The 21,431-nt window shown below is 45.1% G+C and overlaps 1 long non-coding RNA gene across 3 annotated transcripts; it reads right to left on the bottom strand.

The window, feature by feature from the left end:
- Positions 1-1,243: 1,243 nt before the first annotated feature.
- Positions 1,244-19,860, bottom strand: LOC109280471 (uncharacterized). 3 transcript variants are annotated; one of them, XR_009459592.1, is made up of 6 exons: positions 19,787-19,860; positions 11,353-11,438; positions 9,484-9,617; positions 6,946-7,018; positions 6,781-6,855; positions 1,244-2,972 (listed from the first exon to the last, which is right to left on the bottom strand). It is a non-coding gene; the product is annotated as an uncharacterized LOC109280471 (long non-coding RNA). The 3 variants fall into 3 exon arrangements; XR_009459594.1 differs by having other exon boundaries at positions 9,546-9,617; XR_009459593.1 differs by lacking the exon at positions 9,484-9,617.
- Between the last annotated feature and the right edge of the window lie 1,571 nt (positions 19,861-21,431).

Genomic DNA, 21,431 nt, shown 5'->3' with positions numbered 1-21,431 from the left:
GGTGGCCTGGCTGCAGCCTTCCTCCTGGGTAGGGTCTCCCAGCCACCCTGCACCTGCAGACATGGGCACCAATTCTGATTCCACTGGCCTAGCCACACAGCTCCTCACCACCCCTGAAGGCTTCCCTTACACTGGAGGGGCAGGAGTCCTCCCCCCCACCCCCCCCATGGCAGCTTCAATGCCCAAAACACCCTCCCTCAGTGCCAGCAGGCACCCGTCCCACCACACATCCATCCCCTCCACACATCCCTGCCACACACACAGACTTACATGGCACCCACCTGCCCCCAGACAGTCCCCAAGCTCTGGCCCTCCAACCTCTTCTCCCCATAGTTGTACCTGTATCCAGCTGCTGGGGCTGTTCCCATCACCCTGGCACCACCTGCCTCCAATCATCCTAAGCAGCTCTTTGCAGGCTGGAATGCTGCCAGCCTGCAAGAATAAACCCATGGTTTTCCATGGTTTTCCCCTTTAAAGAGAAAAAAATCTGCTTTTCAAATAAGAAGAAAAAAAAAATTCCACAGTAAACAGAAAACCCAGATCCCTGCTCATCACAAAACCACGCTTATATTCCAAACGGTTCTTACATGGATTTATCAGGTTAATTAAATATCCTAACATTTGAAAGAGCTTTTATTGAAAAATAAAACTACACTGATCAACATATTGTGCCCTTTGGCATTTTTAACTTTTTTGTTATCTGATTATGATGTTGGTGCAATTTGAGTCAAAACTGTAAAACTAATTGTTCATTACTAATAGCTCTGTTGTTTTAGAAGTGATAATCTTCTTTAATGTGAAATATAGTGTGTGTGTGTGGGTCTATATATCTATATAGATAAATAGATATATAGATATATATAGGTCAGGAACTCAGGATCAGATTCTGTAAAGACTGCAAAAAAATGGAACTAGGTAGTAAGAAAAGTAAATTTCACACTTCTATAAATGGTTGGATTCATGGCCCTTGAAAGTGAAATGTTGACTTTAAAACATGTACAGAACAAAGAGTGAAGATGAGTGACTGTCCACATTAACACTCATCAATGTGTCTGCAACCTGTGCTGATGGAACAATACCACAGATTGAAAAAGTGGTTCATTCTGCAATGCCCATTCAGACACTGACCCCAGTCATTACAATGATGGGTTTTATTATATGATGCCACCTATCCACAAGGTACTGGAATGAAGCCATCAATTTGTATAAGCAACTATAACGCTATTAGATTATAACAAATTTTGTCTAATAATAATTATAATACTTACTGGTTATATATAGCAGTCTTCATCTTCTAAGTGCTTTACAAACATTACCAGATGAGGCTGGAATTGAACTATTGACCCAGAGGTGAAATGCTCTTCTTTCAGATACTAACTTCTAAATACTAAGGAAAAACCAGGGGCACTAAGTTAAAGAACAAGGTGGTAATTGAAATTTTTTATTTAGAAAACAAACTAAATTGGCAAAAAGAGCAAACGAAGGAGATATGTAATGGTAAAAACAGGGAATTTGTAGGTCTCTGACCCCAGGAATCTGTTCTGCTGATGATACATCATGCAATTTTGCACAAGCCATTTCACATCTGCCCCTGCAAAATGCAATTGCTTATCTTGAGCTATAAAGATCAGTCCATTCCCATGAGGCTGGGAATGGAAGGCAGGTATAAACATGGGAGTAGGAGAAGGAATCAAAGGGGAATAAAGATAGAGGAATAAGTGATTCTATAATTCACTGCTAAGCATGAGCAAAAATGGGAGCAGGAGAAGAGAACTGAGGATGTTATTCAGAGTTGGTAGGAGGAGAATAGCAGGAAGTGGATTTGATGCAACAGTAGATGTGTTGAGTGAGTATTGTCAGTTTGACAGTTACACATGACTAAAATATCAGGGCTAGGGACAGACATTACACATAAACTGGTCTAAGTGATCAGAAACTGGTTTAAGCCTGTAACAGAACAAATGTTCAGTGCACATAAACCAGCTTGAAAATGGCTGAAACCGGTTTGAGATAAACCTGGCTGAATGTAGTATCAGACTTAACTGATTTGGGTCAAACAAGTTTATGTAATGTCTGTCCCAGACTCACGAGGGCATGAGTAATAACAACAACAACAACTATTATCATTATCATTATTGTTCTGTTATTATAATTATGATTGTTGCTGCTGTTATTAAAAGGTTCTCTGCTTGGAAGAGTGGAATTCATGAGATCTAGATTAGATTTCTGCCATTGCCAGAGACTTCTTGTATGATCTCTGACATCACTTGGTCTCATTTTCTCAGCATCATTATATCCAATTGCAGTCTGTTGCTGGTGAAGGTGCTCCTCATTTTCAAATATTAACCTCTCTAGTTTCCATGTGTCATTTTGGTCAAATCATATTTCTTTTAGCTGCATTCTTATGTCTTTATTCATGTTGAATTGTATATATGGTACAAAGTGTGACGAAAGTTATGAGATCTTTGTCTTCTTTGTCTCTGTAGAATAGAAAGTAACAGTCTTTCTGATACGTCTTTTTCTATTTATATTGTAAACACTTTGAGACAAAGACTTTTTGATGAAGGACTGTTTCAAATTAGAATGAAATCTAATATTAAAGTAATTTAGCATATCATCGGGATAAGAAATATCTTACTTTGTGTTTAAATATATGTAAATAGGTTTCTGATTGGTCTAGAAGAATTGGAATCAATTTTCTTCAGAAAAAGGAATTACTCCAAAAATTAAGAGTATGTTTAGTAGTCAATACTTTTCAGCAATAACTACAGCAAGCTTATTGAAAAAAAAAAAGATATGAGGCTAATGTAGATTTATTTTTTTAATGGCTTACTGATATAATGTTCATTATTGCTCCTTGGAAGGCAGTATCACTATTTTTCATTGCATGCAGTGACAGGGTGACGTATGATGTTCCATATGTGTTGAGAAGTGTGAATTTATAAAGGTAGCTTATTGAAGAGGAATTTAATCTGTGGAAATAAATAGAAAATACATAAACATCATCATTTCCCATTTGTAATAGAAAGGGTTTATAAGAATTAATAGTTGCATATAAAATATTTTCAAAAGTGCCACTAATGTTCTCTAGAATTGTTAAAGAAACCCATTATAGAGAATAAGAGGAACAAATGGGAATACACAGAGAGGGAAATTTGGCGCATTTTTCACACACAGTGTTTTCAGCAGGGAGGATTGGGATGGCTAATAACTATATGGAAACCTATGGGAAATGGAATAGAAGTAAGTGAATAAGCTTTTAATTAACCAAATGATTGTAATCCTCATGCAAATAATGGTCCCCATATTACATAAGTGTCAATGGACAATTAGAGGACATTCAAATAAAGCCAATTGGAAAATAGACAAGTGGTAGATAGCACAGTGTGTGGAGAAAGACCCACAGGGAGTTTAATACAGTGTCTAAAAAGAAAAGGAGAACAGGCACTAATTTTCAAGTTGTTAAGCTATTCTTAGGAAATAGGGGGCGTGTCTACATGAGATGCTATATTGATGTGCTATAGCGATGTAGCATTGACATGCAAAAACCATGACACTGCAGCTATGTCACTGTAGCAATGCACTCCCTTGCTATAGCGCATCACTACAGTGATGTAGTAGCTAAAAATAACCACACCCCTGACACGGCGCGGTAACAGCTGTTACTGCACCATCATTTAGTACTTCCTAGTGTATTAAATTACAGTACTAAATAAATAAAGTACTAAAGCACATATAGACATGCCCACTGAGCATAATAAAGTGAATGAGAACTGAGGTGACTTGGGGCCTCAGGGAATGTACTCCATATCTTCTGGATCTGATGGCAGGTGAGGATAGATAAAGTAATTGCAAATAGTTCCACATTACTGACATTGTGGGGGGGGGGGGGGGGAATCAAAGTAAAAATGTAAATGTAGACATTAAGATCCAAATTCTATTCTTAGGTATCTAAGTGGGCTTAGGCACCTGAGTACTGTCCTACTCTTCCCTTTCATGTTGCCAAAAATCCATTAGTGCATCTATTTTCTAACACACCATTACCTTTCCTTAAGATTGAGTCACAAAAATGAAGTGAGAAGTTGAAGGACTCCCACCCACATTTGCCATCATCTGCTTTTCAGGGACTTGAGCAAGGTGAAATAGAAACACACTTGGCTTCTTCAGTCTACTTACAGGCTAATATGTGGAATAGAATCTGGTTTAAGTATCTGAAAGCTGACCTGCAAATACCAACTGTATGTATTTTCTAAGCTAATCACTTGGGGCATGTGAAGATGAAACAGGGGCCCTAAATTGAAGCGGTGGGTTTTAAAAAACACCATTTCAATTTAGGGCTGATTAAACCCTTGTGTTGTGCACACACCCCACTGACTTACCTGCCTCTCTGGGTAGCGGGCAGCTAGCTGCTGGTAGGCAGAGTGGTCTCTGGACTGAGGGGTGGGGGCTTGGTGGCCCCCCGCCAGGCAGCACCCACCCACAGGCACCCAACTCAGGAGGTCCCGGGCAGCACTGCAGCTGCGGAGGGAAGGACCGGGTCCCTGCACAGCTCAGGTAGGCTCTGGGTGGGGGTGGAAATCACACTCGCTGCTTTTCTTGGGCAGAGCCTGCTTTCCTGGGCTGCTGCCATGCTGTCTGCAGAGCCGTGGAGCTGCATGGAGCCCAGTACTTTGCTCCGCGGCTGTAGGGGCAGCAAACTAAAACTCCTTGAAGGAGTTTTAATTTGCTGTGCCCCAAGTCATTTAAGGCACGTTATGCCACCGAATTTCCTACAGTGGCTGGAATTAATGTGCAATATGCCACCAAGGCGTGCAAGCACTGACACCATTAAAGTGATGCAAAAGCATTTAGGCCGCTTTAAAGCATGGTGCACACACACCTCCCGTTTTGTCTACACACAGCACTAAGCACCTGAAACTCAGTGCCTAGTGTATAAATCTGCTGAATAGAGCTAGCTGACAATGGACACATCTACACATACATTAATGCGCCATGATTATGGTGCATTTAGTTAGTACCTACGATAACAGGTACTAACTAAATGTGCCATAATCATGTTTAAGTGACACTAATGCATAGTAGACTAATTCTACTGTGCATTAGTGCATTAGCACAGGTTTTTTGTGCCACACTAATGCACAGTAGAATTATTCTACTGTGCTGTTACCATTTTGTGTAGGCACACCCAATGTTTACCAAATGTCTTTCTTGGAAAATAAAGATTAGACACCAAAACTGTTAAATGGAATTGTATTACTTTTTCCAGAAATAGGAAGTACTCCAAAAATTAGGAGTATGTTTCGTAGTCAATACTTTTCAGATAACAATAACTACAGCAGATTTATTGAAAAATAAAATGCAAGGCTAATGTAGATTTCTTTTTTTAATGGCCTACTCATGTAATGTTCATTAGAGCTCCTTGGAGGGCAGTATCATTATTTCTTCATTGGATGCAGTGACAGGGTGACATATGATGTTCTATATGTGTTGGGAAGTTCCTTTCATAGAACTTTGTTAGGAAAATTTCTAGAAGTTCAAGATGGATTTTCTGGTCAAACCCAGAGCAAGAGAAACCCAGCCCCTCAACCCAGAATACTCGGATTTATAGAAGACCCAAATTCTAGTCTGTTCTCTACTGAAGTCTCTTTCCGGGCCAATGAATAATGAATATATTTCTGCTATAAAATCAAGTAGAGCAGACACTTAAGTATGGGTCTCCCATATTCTATGTGAGTGCTTTAACCACTGGTTATTGACTATTTGAGGTAGCAGGCTCTCTCTAGTTACTTCATTATACAAACATGGTGCATTTTGCGTTTTGGTGCAAAACAAAGCCACATTTAAAAACCTATGTATTGTCCATTAGCCAAAATGCCTTAGTGCTAAACAAGCACCAGAACTGCTAAGAGGGACCTTTCTTCTAAGGTAATTGAGCTCTCTTTTCCTTTTCACCAGGAGCAGACATGGCACAGTATGTAGTCCTGAAAATTTTCACATCATGCTTTATTTTTATTTTTTGGTTCTGTGGACATAAGTGTAGGGGAGTCATTCTGTCTCTATGGTCTGTTCACTAAGGAAGAGGGACCAATTAGGGGCATGGTTCTTGGCTAATGGTGCAAAGTAACAACTGGTACAAACCAAAAAGCAATAACAAATTCATCCATTGTAGGATGGTCAGGTTATTGAAAAAAAAATTGATGCAGAGGATCATACTCTGGCAATTTTGTTCAGTGCCAGGACCACACAAAATAAAAATATATTCATGTTAATTTTGAGCCTCTAGGCCCTCAGTGATGGGGTACTACACTCACCAATGATTAATTCAGCAGCTTGGCAGGCAGTAGTGCTTTGCTTGCAAGAGTGCCAAGGGGGGCTACTCAAGCACAGAGACTAATCTCAGATAAAAAGCTGTGAGGAAAAGTCACAGAGAGAAGGCAGTGTTCAGCATTTGCCTTTCAGGGACATACAGGAAGGCAGGGTGAGGGTGCAGTTCTTAGTCACATAATTTACCTACTGCATCTTAGCATGAAGACAAGCAGGTGCATCTGCATGGACATTTTACTCTACATGCAGTACTACAGAGCAATGTTTTCTGTTACCTTTCAAAGAAATAGAAATGCTCAGTTTTTAATCTTCCTTATGCCACCTCTGTCATTCAGAAAAAAAACTCCCATTTTATTTTAATTGTCAGTGGGTACAAATGGTCTTAATTGAAGGAGCTACCTTGATTTACTTCAGTTTATTGTCTGGCCCCTTCCTTTCACGTAAGGTGTTTCTTACCTGAGGGTAAGAAGAGTTCAAACTGACTGCAGCATGTTCATTCCATTTGGAAAGTGTTTCCTCTGGCGGTTCCTACTAGAAAGAGAGAGACAGAGGCAGGCTCAGCAGGAGAGGGACGCTTGTGAATTCTGTTGCATTCTGGAGAGCATGTAGGTTAATCATTACCTTAAGATATTGGGGCAGGTAGAGCAGTCAGGTTGTGAAGCACTCAGATCAGAGGTGACTTACCCTGTGTGAGCTGAATGTGAAGAAAAGAGGGAATAAGATCTGAAAAATTAGGTTAATGCCTAGCTATATTTTATAGAACTTTAAATTTTTAAGTAGAGGTTTTCAAGATTTCAAAGGCCAGATGCCTTTATATCATCCTTAAAAAAAAAGTCTTCCTAACATCTTTAAGATCAGGATAACTTTGATTCCAGCTGTCCTGGTCCTTTGCAGACTGTTTTCTGTTGCTTTTTGAATAGATAGAAGTATTTATTGTGGGATTTTTTTTCCTCCAGACTTTAGGTCTTTTGTAAGATAGTTTGAAACTGCCAATCCCTTCAAGGGAGGAATTTAGGAAGGTAAAAGGAAAAAAAAATCCACAATCCCAGAATGCTAAGGAGCAGGAAAGTGTCAGGATTGGTCCTTGGATTGCCTAGTAAATAGTTAATTCAGTAAGCCCATTATTTCATGATGTCTAAGACAAGTAATTAGGTAATCCATTCGTAATTTTAAAATGCGACAACACCCTCACTGGTTTTTTGCCTCTTCTAAAAATGCATGCAATCCATTTGAATAGCTTAATATTACTTTTTTTATCCTAGTTCAGAAGCTACTGTTGAATTATCTATGCCTAGCTAAGATGTGGCTGTTTAAACCATAATGAAGGCATTATCTGGACCCAAGTCTCCTTGGAACCTGCTGGGTAGGATCCCAGATAGTACTAGAATAGCCTATCCCTTAAACTTACAAGCACAACTTCATTTACTCCATTTTACAAATTTCTATTAACACTTAGTGGACCCACTCTGCAGGGGAGTTTAGAAGAATAATGAAACAGGCTATACATAAAATTGTCACAAAAAAATTTAGATAAGTTAAAAATTTAAATGATATGTAGCATTTTCTAACCAATTATTAACATTTGACATGTAAAATGATGGATAAAATGTTTTAACTTAAAACTAAAAAGTAAGGTTTGCTTCCCCTCTCCACCCCTCATGCTTAACATGAATGGTAAAAAATGTGGCCATTTTAGATGCATCCACTATCCAAGCTTAGCAATATACTTCTAACACAAAAGTCTCACTGGGCTAGGATATTTTTAGATTATCACTTAAGATCACAAGATGTTTAATGACTGAAAACAATCAAAAAAACAAACACCTCTAACAATAATAAATTAGGTCCAATATTTCTGTCATTGATGAATGAAATTAACCCAATTATTTCAGTGATATATATTAAATATAAAAGTCAACATTTATCGTTTATTTACTTTTTGGATTCTGACAACTTTAACATTTTAATCAGTAATAATTGTAACTTTAACAGTGATTACATTAGAGATCCTAGGATCCTAGCCCTTATTTACCATTGCGTATTGAAGACACATTGGCAAGCTTCATTCATTTACATCAGCTGAATATTTTCATAGATTCATAGATTCATAGATGTTAGGGTCGGAAGGGACCTCAATAGATCATCAAGTCCGACCCCCTGCATAAGCAGGAAAGAGTGCTGGGTCTAGATGACCCCAGCTAGATACTCGTCTAACCTCCTCTTGAAGACCCCCAGGGTAGGGGAGAGCACCACCTCCCTTGGGAGCCCGTTCCAGACCTTGGCCACTCGAACTGTGAAGAAGTCCTTCCTAATGTCCAGTCTAAATCTGCTCTCTGCTAGCTTGTGGCCATTGTTTCTTGTACCCCCGGGGGCGCCTTGGTGAATAAATCCTCACCAATTCCCTTCTGTGCCCCCGTGATGAACTTATAGGCAGCCACAAGGTCGCCTCTCAACCTTCTCTTGCGGAGGCTGAAAAGGTCCAGTTTCTCTAGTCTCTCCTCGTAGGGCTTGGTCTGCAGGCCCTTGACCATACGAGTTGCCCTTCGCTGTACCCCCTCCAGGTTATCCGCATCCTTCTTGAAGTGTGGCGCCCAGAATTGCACGCAGTACTCCAACTGCGGTCTGACCAACGCCCTATAGAGGGGAAGTATCACCTCCCTGGACCTATTTGTCATGCATCTGCTGATGCACGATAAAGTGCCATTGGCTTTTCTGATGGCTTCGTCACACTGCCGGCTCATGTTCAACTTGGAGTCCACTAGGACTCCAAGATCCCTTTCCACCTCCGTGCCACCCAGCAGGTCATTCCCTAGGCTGTAGGTGTGCTGGACATTTTTCCTCCCTAGGTGCAGCACTTTGCATTTCTCCTTGTTGAACTGCATCCTGTTGTTTTCTGCCCACTTGTCCAGCCTATCCAGGTCTGCCTGCAGCTGTTCCCTGCCCTCCGGCGTGTCCACTTCTCCCCATAGCTTTGTGTCATCTGCAAACTTGGACAGAGTACATTTCACTCCCACGTCCAAGTCGCTGATGAAGACATTAAAGAGTATCGGTCCAAGGACCGAACCCTGCGGGACCCCACTGCCCACACCCTTCCAGGTCGAGACCGACCCATCTACCATGACTCTTTGGGTGCGACCATCTAGCCAATTCGCCACCCACCGGACTGTGCAGTCATCCACATCACAGCCTCTTAATTTGTTCACCAGTATGGGGTGGGATACCGTATCGAAGGCCTTCCTGAAGTCGAGGTATACGACATCCACCCCTCCTCCTGTGTCCAGGCGTTTCGTAACCTGGTCATAGAAAGAGACTAGGTTGGTCAGGCACGATCTGCCCGCCACAAACCCATGCTGGTTTCCCCTCAGCATAATTTGTCCTGCTGGGCTCTCACAAATATGAGCCTTGATAATTTTTTCAAATACTTTACCAAGGATGGAGGTGAGACTGACCGGCCTATAGTTGCCCGGGTCCTCCTTCCTCCCCTTTTTGAAAATGGGGACCACGTTAGCCCTTTTCCAGTCCTCTGGGACTTGGCCTGTGCGCCACGAGCATTCGAATATTCCCGCCAGTGGCTCTGCAATGACGTCAGCCAGTGCCTTCAGCACCCTCGGATGGAGCCCATCCGGGCCTGCCGACTTAAAGGCATCCAGTTCTTCCAAGTGACTCTGCACCACCTCAGGATCTACGCATGGAAGTCTGGCGCCTTGCTGCTGCCTCTCTACAACCCCAGTGAGAGACTTGTCGTGCCCCTCGCTTAGGAACACTGAGGCAAAGAACTCGTTGAGGAGTTCAGCCTTGTCCCCTCTATCTGTCACCAATTGCTTTTGCCCATTTAGCAGGGGTCCTATTCCTCCCTGGGCCTTCCTTTTACTCCCTATGTATCTAAAAAACAATTTCTTGTTGTCCTTTACTTGGGTTGCCATCCTCAGGTCCATGGTAGCTTTGGCCCGCCTAACTGCCTCCCTACAAGCACGAGCAGAGGAGGTATATTCATCTTTAGTGATCTCACCCTGTTTCCACTTTTTATGTGCTCCCCTTTTGGCCCTTAGGCTGCCCTGGATTTCTCTGGTCAGCCATGGAAGCCTCCTGGCCCCTTTCCCTCTTTTGCCTCGCTCAGGGATCGTCTTGCTTTGTGCCCAAAGGATCGTTTCCTTTAGGCACAGCCACCCTTCTTGGGCACCCATCCCATCAAAACTCCTACTCTGCAGTGCTTCCTTGACTAATCGCCTGAGTGCAATGAGATCAGCTTTCCTAAAGTCTAGCACTTTCACCCTACTAGTTACCTTACCCACTCGCCGTCTTATGTTGAATTCTATCATAAGGTGATCACTGTCTCCCAGATAGCTACCAATTTGGAGGTCCCCTATCATGTCATCTCCCGTTGCCAATACCAGATCCAGTATGGCATTCCCCCTAGTGGGACCATACACCTCCTGTGTCAGGTGGAGGTCCTGTACACAAGTTAGAAACCTGCGTGAGCGATGGGACCTTGCTGTCTGCGTCTCCCAGCAGATGTCCGGGTAGTTTAGGTCCCCCATGACTACCGCCTCTTTAGCTTTTATGGTCTCCGAGAGTTGCCTCAGGAGCCCCGCATCTATTTCTTCCCCTTGGTGTGGGGGTCTGTAACAGACCCCTACCACCAAATCCCTTTCTCCTTGCCCCCCATGTAGCCTAACCCACAATCCTTCTACTTCCTCAGCCTCGGATTCTGTCTTGATGAGGGTTGATGTATATTGCTCACTGACATAAAGTGCAACCCCCCCCCCCTTTCTTCCCCGACCTGTCCTTTCTGTACAATCTATAGCCCTCAATATGTACCGCCCAGTCATGGGATGAATCCCACCAGGTCTCTGTTAGCCCCACTAAGTCATAGGTGTTTAGTGCAAGCAGGAGCGCTAGTTCATCCTGCTTGTTCCCCATGCTCCTAGCATTAGTATATAGGCACTTGAGCCCTGCGACTGGCGCCTTTGCTGCCCCCCTGCTCCCAGTCCCATGGGGCCCATTGTTTCTTACCTTCTTGTTCCTTACCTGTTCTGTTGTGCTGGCCTCCCCATGGCTTTCAGGTTCCCAATGTTCTCCTTCTTCAGGCCAAGGAGATTTTGTCCAAGGAGATTCTATTTTTAATACATTTATTGCAAAAAATACTCTTTAAACAATGTCTCCTAAATTCATAGAATATACTTGTCACTGTTCTAGCTTGTAGGACTCCTCTATTATCACATTTTTCCTGTTAGCTTTATAATACTATAGCTTTGGATAGCATTTTAGGGTGTGTCCACACATGCAAGCACGTGCGCTTGCAGCAGCTCAGATAGAAGCGGTGCAAATTTGAGCCCAGGCTTTTTGCCTCAGCGCACGTGCTCAGACATGCACTTTGATGTGGAGCAAATTGTGCCACCAGGGGCAAAATAACCCTGCCTGGCTTCTCCTGGATCTGCAGCCAGGGGGAGCTAGAGCCCAGAGCCAGCACCTGTGCCGTCCCCAGCAGTATAAAAAGTTGCCCTATCCTGGCCCCATCCATACAAAAACCTACCCTGGCAAGCAGCTCAGGGCTACTCATTATCTGGAGCTTCTGGGGCCCAGCCAATTGATACCTGGAGACACTATCCCTTGTGCCAGCTGGACTGCTGCAGCAGCATCCCAAATCCATTTTTTAAAATACCCCAAAATCCATGTTCTTCCATATTTAAAACAAAAAACCACTCTACACACACACACATATATAGAGAGATATAGATATATATCTAGAGAGATTGAGAGATGGTGATAAGTTGGGTAATGCTTTATTGGTATATTTACAATATTAAAGCAATTTGGAAGCCTACCAGTGTCTCCATCATCATGCAAAAATAAATTCTAAATACCTGTATGTGTTGATCTGTGCTTTTGTTTTTCTTCATACATGATGGGTGTGTGATGGGGGGATGTTGTGTTTGTAGAAAGGGGGTGATAAGGTGTGTGGAAGAAGGTGGGTGGGTGGATGTGGAGGGATGTGGGTTGGTCTGTGGGTAGGAATGGGGCAATTGCTGGGGGCACTGTGGGTGTGGGGGACCTTGTGTGAGAGCTGCTCAGGAAGGGTGGGTCCTCTGGCCCCCAACAGGGTGCAGAGCTCCCCCCACACAGCACATGGAATGCCCCCCCTGCCCAGGGTCCCAGCTCCCCCCTAGAAGGCCACAGCCCCTATCCCCCAAAGGGCCCCAGCCCTCCCTGCCCAGGGCCCATAACTAACCTTTAACAGCAGCAGCGGGGGTACCATGTACCGAGCCCAGCCTGGTTCTGCTGGCCCTGGGGCTGCTTTTGCTGCCCAGCCGGGCTGGTCTTGTGGCAGCAGGACCCGGTGCAGCATGTGGGAACTGCGTGCCAGGCCCAGTCGGGTCCTGGGCCCCCTCTGCAGCCCAGCGGGGCTGGGCCCATGATGAAAGGACCCAATGCAGCATGTGGGAACTGCATGCTAGGCCCAGCTGGGTCCTGTGGCCCCTCTGCAGCCCAGCTGGGCTGGGCCCAGATCCCTGAGGCTCGTTAGTCTGGCTTTACACTGGAGTGGGTTGCACGGCTCTGGGAGGTGAGCACAGGAGCCGTGCCTCCCGGAGCCCTGTGACCTGCTCCGCTGCAAGGCCGGACTAGTGAGCCACATGGGGCTGGGCCAGATCCTTACCTCCCGCAGGCACAGGGGGCAGAGGTGGGAGCCAACCCTGGGGGCCAGCCCGTGCTGACAGGAGCCAATACAGCATGCGGTTCCCGCGTGCCACACCAGGTTCTGCCATAGCCGGGCCCTTCTTATAGCTGCAGGACCTGGCCTGGGGCACGGTGACCACATGGAGCTGAGCCGGGTCCTGCTGGCCCTGGGACTGCTTGTGCCGCCTAACAGCCAGGTGGCACAAACAGCCCCAAGGTTGGCAGGACCCAGCTCAGCTCCACGTGGCCTCTACCTGGCGGGCTGGGGAACACGAGCTGCCTGCGGCTGACAGGATACAGCTCAGCTCTGCATGGTCCCTGCACACCGGGCTGGGCTGGAGAGCACAAGCTGCATGGTGTCCGGGCAGCTCATGATCTCCAGCCCAGCCCGGCATGCAGGGACCGTGCAGAGCTGAGCTGCATCCTGTTGACCCCAGGAGGCTCGTGTTCCTCGGCCCGGCCCAGCGCGCAGAGCTGAGCCTGGTTCTGCCGGCCTTGGGGCTGCTCATGCCACCCGGCTGCCAGGCAGCACAAGCAGCCCCAGGGCCAGCAGGACCCAGCTTGTCTCCACATGCTGGGCCAGGTCCTACACCTATAGGAAGGGCCCAGCCACGGCAGGACCCGACATGGCATGTGGGAACCGCATGCCGCGCCAGCTCCTGTCAGCATGGGCTGGGCCGCAGGGCCAGCCCCTGCCTCTGCCCCCTGTGCCTGCCAAGGAAGTGAGGACCTGGCCCAGCCCCATGTGGCTCGCTAGTCCAGCCTTGCACCGGAGTGGGTCACAGGGCTCCAGGAAGCATGGCTCCTGTATGCTTTTCCCAGAGCCGTGAGACCCACTCCGGTGCAAGGCCGGACTAGCGAGCCTCAGGGTTTTGGGCCAGGTCCTCACCCTCCCCCCTGCCTTGCAGCCCCAGGGACATTGCCCCCCCCCCCCGCCACTCTCCAAACCCCTCCTCTAAATGCTGGGGGCAGCAGGAACACAAAAGAGACACTGGCCAAAACCAGAGTGTCTCTTGGAGGAGTGGCTCTGGGCACAGTCTTGAACCATGCCTTACTCCACTCTATTGCGGAGCAGTTTTCTTTAGACCCCTGGATCTCCAGGGGTCTAATTTTCTCCCTGCACTGCAAATTTGCAGCGCAAGGAACCTTTTTTTGTTCCCGCATGTGCCTGTTGCCCCGCCTCAAAGGGGTTTGAGGCGGGGCAACAAGCACGTGCACGCTCATCTAGATGCACCCTTACAGAACAATCCTTGCCCCAAATACCTTGTAGTCCAGAGAAATACTTCTGTAGGGAGATTAATTGTGGGAAAGACATTTAGGGTCTACTACACTCATATTCATTGGATATTTAAGATATAGTAGTACAACAGCTGGAGGAGATGGCATCATAGGTAGAATTTGTAAAGTGGTAGAATAACAAGTGCAAAGAGGGATTGTTTTGGAGTGATGCATGAAGCACTTATTCTAAATCTAGAAATGAGTGCTGGTGGTTACTGCAGATAAATAAAATGATGTTTTCAGTACCATTTGATTTCTGTGACTATATTTGAACTTTATTTAGGAGAATATATACAGCGGACTTCAAATTATCTATGTCCAGGAGAAACTATAGCACTCCCCTGTACAAATCTGCTAAATCAGTCATATTTAAAGGAACACCATCACATTTATTGTGTGTAAAAACACACACAACAAATCATAGATGTGGTTTTTAGAAGAGTTTGTTTGGACATGTGCAAAGGCATTACCAGAGTTGTAAGAGAGAGCAGCCTAGAATATGACGGCTTTTGCATTTCAGATTTCTTATGCATCGGGGTGCTTTCTGTGGAAACTTACCAGCATTTTGGGGTCTACCTTTATGGCTCTCATCCCCACAGTATCTCATTTACTACCAGAACTGAATGAACAGGAGTAGGGGGCCTCAAACTAATAGAAGCACTTGTCCCTAAACCCTGAGGCTACCAATGCAGCCAGAGACTCCAGGGCTATCCCTGCTTCCCTCTCCTGTCCCACCAGCACTAAACTGCATTTCTCTGCTAGCTACTCCAGGGGCAGAGGCAGGGGCAGGGGCCATAGCCTGGGATGAACTGGGCAGGGAGGGGTTTAATTCCCCCCTCCCTATCCCACCAGCAGGGACCCAAGCTGGAGTCTGCTGGGTGCTACCTCTTTGCTGCTGCACCAGCGGTACTGGGGGTGGGGGGGGGGAGAGGAGGGGAGGGGAGCAGCTAGATGCTAGCCAGCATGGCCTCTGAGACAGAGGGGGCATGGAGAGGGGTTATTCCCTCCTCTACCTCCACTGCCCCTGGGGGACTGCAGCTGGGTCTGCCTGCCCTGACTGCCACTCCCACCACTGCTTATTCCCTGCTTGGGCAAGCAGTGGAATAACCCCTTTCTGCCCCCTCCGAAAGATGCTGGAGGGAAGGGGGAATAACCCACTCCCTATTCCCCCCACAAAAGGGACTGTGCTGGCTGGTCTCTGGCCACACCCCCACTCAGCTGCAGGAGCAGCAAGGGGGCAGGGATCTTGATGGCAGCAGCCCCAGTCACAATGTCCAGGGAGTGCAAACTTCTTCTCAGCAAGGGGTCATGCTGCGCAGTAGGCCATTCCCCACCAGGAAAGGGCTTGTGCTCCAAGAAACCATGACAGGAGCTGCTTCCCTGATCGTAGTCACTCCCCCTTGCCACTCCAGAGGCTGGGTTGGGGCAGGGCCAGATGCTGGCCAGCAGGGCCTTTTAGGTGGAGGGCAGGGAAGGGGGTTATTCTCATCTCTGCCCTTGGGGCACCTCAGTGGAGTCTGCCCACCCCAACCGGTGCTGCAGGTGCTAACTCTGTGCTTGGGGCAAGTGGCAGAATAAGGGGGCAGGAGGGGACACCAGAGGGGGCAGGAGAGGGTTTATTCTGCTGCTTGCCCCAAGCACAGAGTGAGCAGCAGTGGCAGTGATCAGGGTGGACAGATCCCACTACAATGCCCCAGGGGCAGAGAGGGGAATAATCCCACTTTCTGCCCTCCAGTTAAGGGGCCCTGCAGGCCTGCGTCAGGCCCCGTTCCCACCCGGCCACTGGAATGGTGAGGGGGGAATAACCGTGACAGGGGCAGCAGTCCCTGTCATGGTTTCTTAGAGTGTGAGCCCCTTCCTGGTGGAGGAATGCCTGCTCTGCAGCATGGCTTCCCACTGGGAAGAGGCTCGCGCTCCCCAAACACCATGACAGGGGCTGCTGTCCCCATCAAGAACCCTTCCCCCTTGCCACTCTAGTGGCAGGGTTAGGGGCACGGACAAAGCCTAGACAACAGGGCCACTTAGGCAGGGGGGCAAGGATGGGGATTTCCCCCATCCCTCTGGCATCCGGTGATGGAAGCAGGATGGGCTTATTCTGCCGCTTGCCTCAAGCAGGGAGAGGGCAGGAACAATGGTGGTTGGGGCAAACAGATGCCACTGCGGTGCCCTGGGGGCAGAGAGGGGAATAACCTCCCTCCCTGCCCCTCTGCCTCATGGGGCCATGCTGGCTGATGTTTGGCCACACCCGGCCCCGCCACTGCAACAGTGAGGGGGGAGTGCCCAGTGGACCCCAGTGCAGGTCCATACAGGCGGGACAAGGAGGGGGGAATTAAACTCCCTCCCTGGTCAGTTCAGACCAGGCTACTGCTGGAACTGGCCATCCCCTCAGCACAGCTTCCCTGCAGGTGAGGGAGTGCTTTAACACCTCCTGCTCTCCGAGCTCCTGGCCTGAGCAACTGCAGGGATGTGCCTGCATTTTCTCCATCCAGAGGTAACGTCTGTGCACTTGCAAATCATTTCATCTTGGCAGGTTAGACTGACCTGAAAAGACTGAATCAATTCAGGCTCTGGCTTTTTGAATGTCTGTCCCTAGTCCAGGTTCCTGAATTCTCATCAGTGCATGAAATGGACTGAAATTGATCCAGGAATTTGGAAGCCTTTGAAGAAAATGTTGCCTAGGTCCAAGACCCCTGATTCAGCTGATACTTCTAGGCTCCCAAATCCCCTTTTTAGCACAAAGAGTTTTGATTTAGATGAACATGTGCATTCTCCAACAGAAAATGGTTCAGTGGAAGAATGTCTGACCAGCTTTACTAAACATATCTAGACACAACACCCTACAATTTTTCAACATTTTAACAAATACTTAGTTTACTGCATAAGTCAAATCAAGCGCCCAAACTCCCATGTTTTTATTAACACTGGATTCAATCCAAAGCCCGGAAAGAAATAGGAAAGCTTATAACTGTGCAGTAATCAGATTCTGCCCCTCAGTTGCTGCTTTCTGAATAAATACAGAATATATAAAAAGAAAATGTAATGACATTTAAAATTAGGCTTTTCCCCTAATAACAATGGTCTAGATCCTCATTGGATTTAAATGCAACTCCCTTTTCACCAACAGAGTGACTGGTTTCATCATTGAGGATCTTGTTCATAATGGTTAATAATGTAGTATACACACGTTCACAAAATTCCCAGACCGTTAAATCTTCCGTTTTCTTGCAAAAGTGGGAGTAACATTTAGACCAGTTCTTATGTGGTTAAAAAAATACAACCACCACCTGCCATTGACAGAAATTTAATTTTATTTCTAATTAGCTAGAAATGAGTACTGAAATTCAATGAAACCAAGCAGTAACCGGGGGACTGAGTGAGTTACCTTTTTCTATTAGTCTATAATAATGTTATATACTGTATAAACAGGCTTCCATGACCTTTAGAGCCACTTCAGAATCCAATAAACGACATCAACCCAGCTCTGTCAGCAGCATAGATTTTTATCAGTATACTGCTGTTTACTGCCACTGTATTGAGCTTTCATGGTTTTTTATGCCATTTTTGTCTGTTCTAGAATTTTAAAATGTTATTAAACCGATTTTCATACTATATTGTAGCAGGATCAAGCCCCTACAGCCACCTATGACTCACAGATTTTATTCTAGATAAATGTACCAGTTTGTATGGGATTCAGCCCACTTGGCTTTAGTTTGCTGGTTACTCTGCCAGCCTAGGCCCATTTCTTGTAGTCCAGCTTCTGAGCCTCAGCCTTGTCTGACCCTTGGCCCATCTAACTCTGCTTTGACCTGTATCACTTAGCTTGGGTACTTGGCCCATCTCACTCTGCTGAGGCTCAGACCCTGGCCCTGTCAGCTGGAGCCTTCTCCTATCTCCCTGTTAGGGATCAGGCCTGGTTCTCACAGCTGGAGCTTGCCCCTGATAAGGCTGAAAATATGGAGCATCTCTAAGGCACCCATGCGTGGTCTCCAGTCCTGTAAATTCCCTTTGGCTCTATACCTGAATCTCTCAGGGACAGCCTGGGTGCTGGTCAGTCCTTTTCTGCAGCCATCCTGCTCAGGAGCTCCTTTCCCTGCTGCCTGTAGGACAAGACTGCCCTCTCTGGCTAAGAACCTTGACTTATCTGCTTTGAAGCTCTGCCCCTCTTCCTGTCAGACACACTCAGAAGTTTCCACTTTTAATTAGGGGCTAGCCTGAGCTCCTGCTGCTGCAGCCCCACACAGCCAGCTTGGCCTGCTGCATTCTCTGGCTCCCTGTTACAAATATATTAAGCAGTTGCTAAGTGAAGCAACTATGATCTTCACTTTGTATATAGTGCATAAGCTTGTGCCACTCATCTCATCCAGTTTCCATGGTTTTCTTCTTCATTTCTTTCAAATCTACGTCTGATGTGAGCTATTAAATAATCAAAGTACTGGGTGAGTAAAGACCCAATAACAGCTGTTAGAAAGATCTTTGTCTACTAAAATGAAGAGATCCAGAGTCTTGATTCCTGAAATGTATTCCTGTTTGTGCCACCAATGTATCTGATAACATTAGGTAAATGATAAAATGGATAAAAATATATTTATTTGACAATATACTTATTTCAAAGGGTTTTTAACATGGTACACAGCCAAATGGCACATTTGGCATCCCACTATAACAGTCTCTCTGATTGTGAGCACAACAAAGAACTTGTCAACTGATACCAGCATAATGGAACTGCCAACTTTGTCATTTACTAAGTAGTTTTAACTTCTATGACTATATTACCTCCTGTTATATTACTTTGGTTTGATGTTTATGAATGCCTTTTCTACATCAATGAAGGCTGACCATAATGCTTGTTATCATATCTTCTGCCTCTCTTATCCCAGATTGAAATGAGATGATCAACCTTGTCCAATGTGGTGGAGATTTCCACTGTATCGACCATTTTTTCAACAGTTAAAGTGCTACGAACATTTTGTTCACAGAACATTTCAACCAATGGAATTGCTTGTATGTACCTTTATAACAGAATGGGAGTGAACACATATAACACTTAAATCAGAAAGGTAAACAAGGTGGTGGAACTCTTTCCCCTTTTTAAATAATTTAAGGTTATGTCCACCCACAGGAGTCATGTTAAACTGTCAGTTTTCTAAATAAAGGAAAATAGACTCAGTTAAATAATTAAAATAATGAAAACTCAGCATTTATGATATATACTATCATTCATCTAACTAGTTAACACATAATACACATCCAAGAAACTATGAATGTTTAAGTTCCAAAGTCAGGAAAAGCCAGAATTAAGGTTTTATTGAATTAAGGAAAAAAAAGTTGTAATATTATAATGTAATAACTTAGGTACAACACAAATGAACACAAGGATGAATTAAAAATGCACAAAAAAATTCTAGCATTTCTTAATTTTGAAAGCATTTAACAAGTTTTTAATTAAATATCCTAATTTAAAGAAACTGGAAAAGTAAAATTTGTCACATGGAATGACTTAGATCATTACCAGATTTCAGACCTGTAGATCCTTCAGCATGGCCATCTACCACTTGAGCTATACAACAACTGACAGCAATAAATTGCATCAAACACTAGAAGGGGTGTATGGGAGGAGGGTTCACATCTATTTACTGACAGCAGAGGAATGCAGGGGGTCAGGCCTTATACACGTAGACTTCTTGCCTGTTGCTTTTAATCTTAAGTATTTTCTTGACTTTTGCATTGCCTTAAACTCCGTTTTGTATTTTTCTGTAGCTTGACGTAAGTGTTTGACCTTTGTATGCTGTATGTGTGAGAGAATGGGTGAGAGTGTGTCTGTGAAAAAAGAAAACATCAGCTGGTGACTGGCTGAAGAATGTAGACAGATAAAAGACCAAATCAAGAAGAGTCCACCCCAGACCAGCGAGAGAACAGCAGCAATCAACCTTGAAGGAAAAAGCCCAGAGGACTGGACAAATTGACAAGGCTGTAAAAGATGGGGCGAGACATATTGATTTTGGGTCGTGTCATCCAGAGAGTTCATCTGACAAGATGGACCAGCAGGAGCCCGGCTCCCTATGCATGATCAACTTGGCTGGCCACGAAGTTCATCCAAGTACTGATAAGACTGGCAATGTGTCCCAGCGCAGAACAGAAATTGGGGTATGAATGTGGGTGTGTGTGTGTGTGTGTGTGTGTGTGTGTGTGTGTGTGTGCGCGCACGCGCGCGTATTAGGCGCTTAATCAATAAATGCGGCATCTTGCCTTATCTTCACTCATAAGGTCTTGCTCATGATTTGAGCAATTGGCAATTTGTGTAACACTCTTTCAGCCAGATTCCATTCCACCTATTAGACATCTAAGTAGACAGGCACCTAAGGGCATTTTTATTCCACCGAGTCCCTGCAACTTTGTAATACATTACCATCTTACACTTAAGATTGAGTCGCAAATAAATAAATAAATAAATAAAAGCAGGGAGGACAGAGACCCACACACTTTTTAAATTAATCATTTTTCATGAACTCAAGGATAGAATAGAATTACACTTAAGCATCTAATAGGAGGAGTAGAATCTGACCCTTCATTTCAATTTTTGATTCCTAAGGACACCCTATGCTATTGGTTATAAATTCTTGCAGTTTATATCCCTTCGTTTCTACCCACACTCTAATTCCTGCTTCTGTCCTTGTCTTCCTACTTCTTCCTGCCATCTCATGTTCTCCTCTTACTTTTCAAACATTCTTCAAACTCTCCTACTGTCTTAACTCCTGCCCCAGGTTTCAGAAGAAGTCCTACTTAGAATCTATGACCTTATATTGGAACAGGCAGGGTAATGCATGAACAATCTTGTTGCTAAGAAACAGCTGGAAGGAGACATGAAACTGCTTACTATAGGTGGAATCTTCAGAGAATGTGGACACGCAGCCCTACCAACTCACTGCTGAGCATGTGCACATTTTTTTAGAGACTTACAACTGGATCTGTAATGTTTGCTTTTTTGTCTGGTGCCCAAAGTGAAAAAACTAAGTGTGGGAGGACTAATGTTGGATCACCCTAAAACCTTTTGTTTCATTTCAGAAGTAGTCATCCTTTTTTTGTCTTTTTCAAATACAGATTGATTATAAAACAACCATATTTTGAAACAAAATATTTATAGATGTAAAGCCAGA

The sequence above is a fragment of the Alligator mississippiensis genome, chromosome 2 (assembly GCF_030867095.1).
Source record: "Alligator mississippiensis isolate rAllMis1 chromosome 2, rAllMis1, whole genome shotgun sequence".
In the NCBI taxonomy this organism is placed as follows: domain Eukaryota; kingdom Metazoa; phylum Chordata; order Crocodylia; family Alligatoridae; genus Alligator; species Alligator mississippiensis.
The sequence above is the reverse complement of the archived record's forward strand: the minus strand, read 5'-3'. Positions and strand labels throughout refer to the sequence as shown.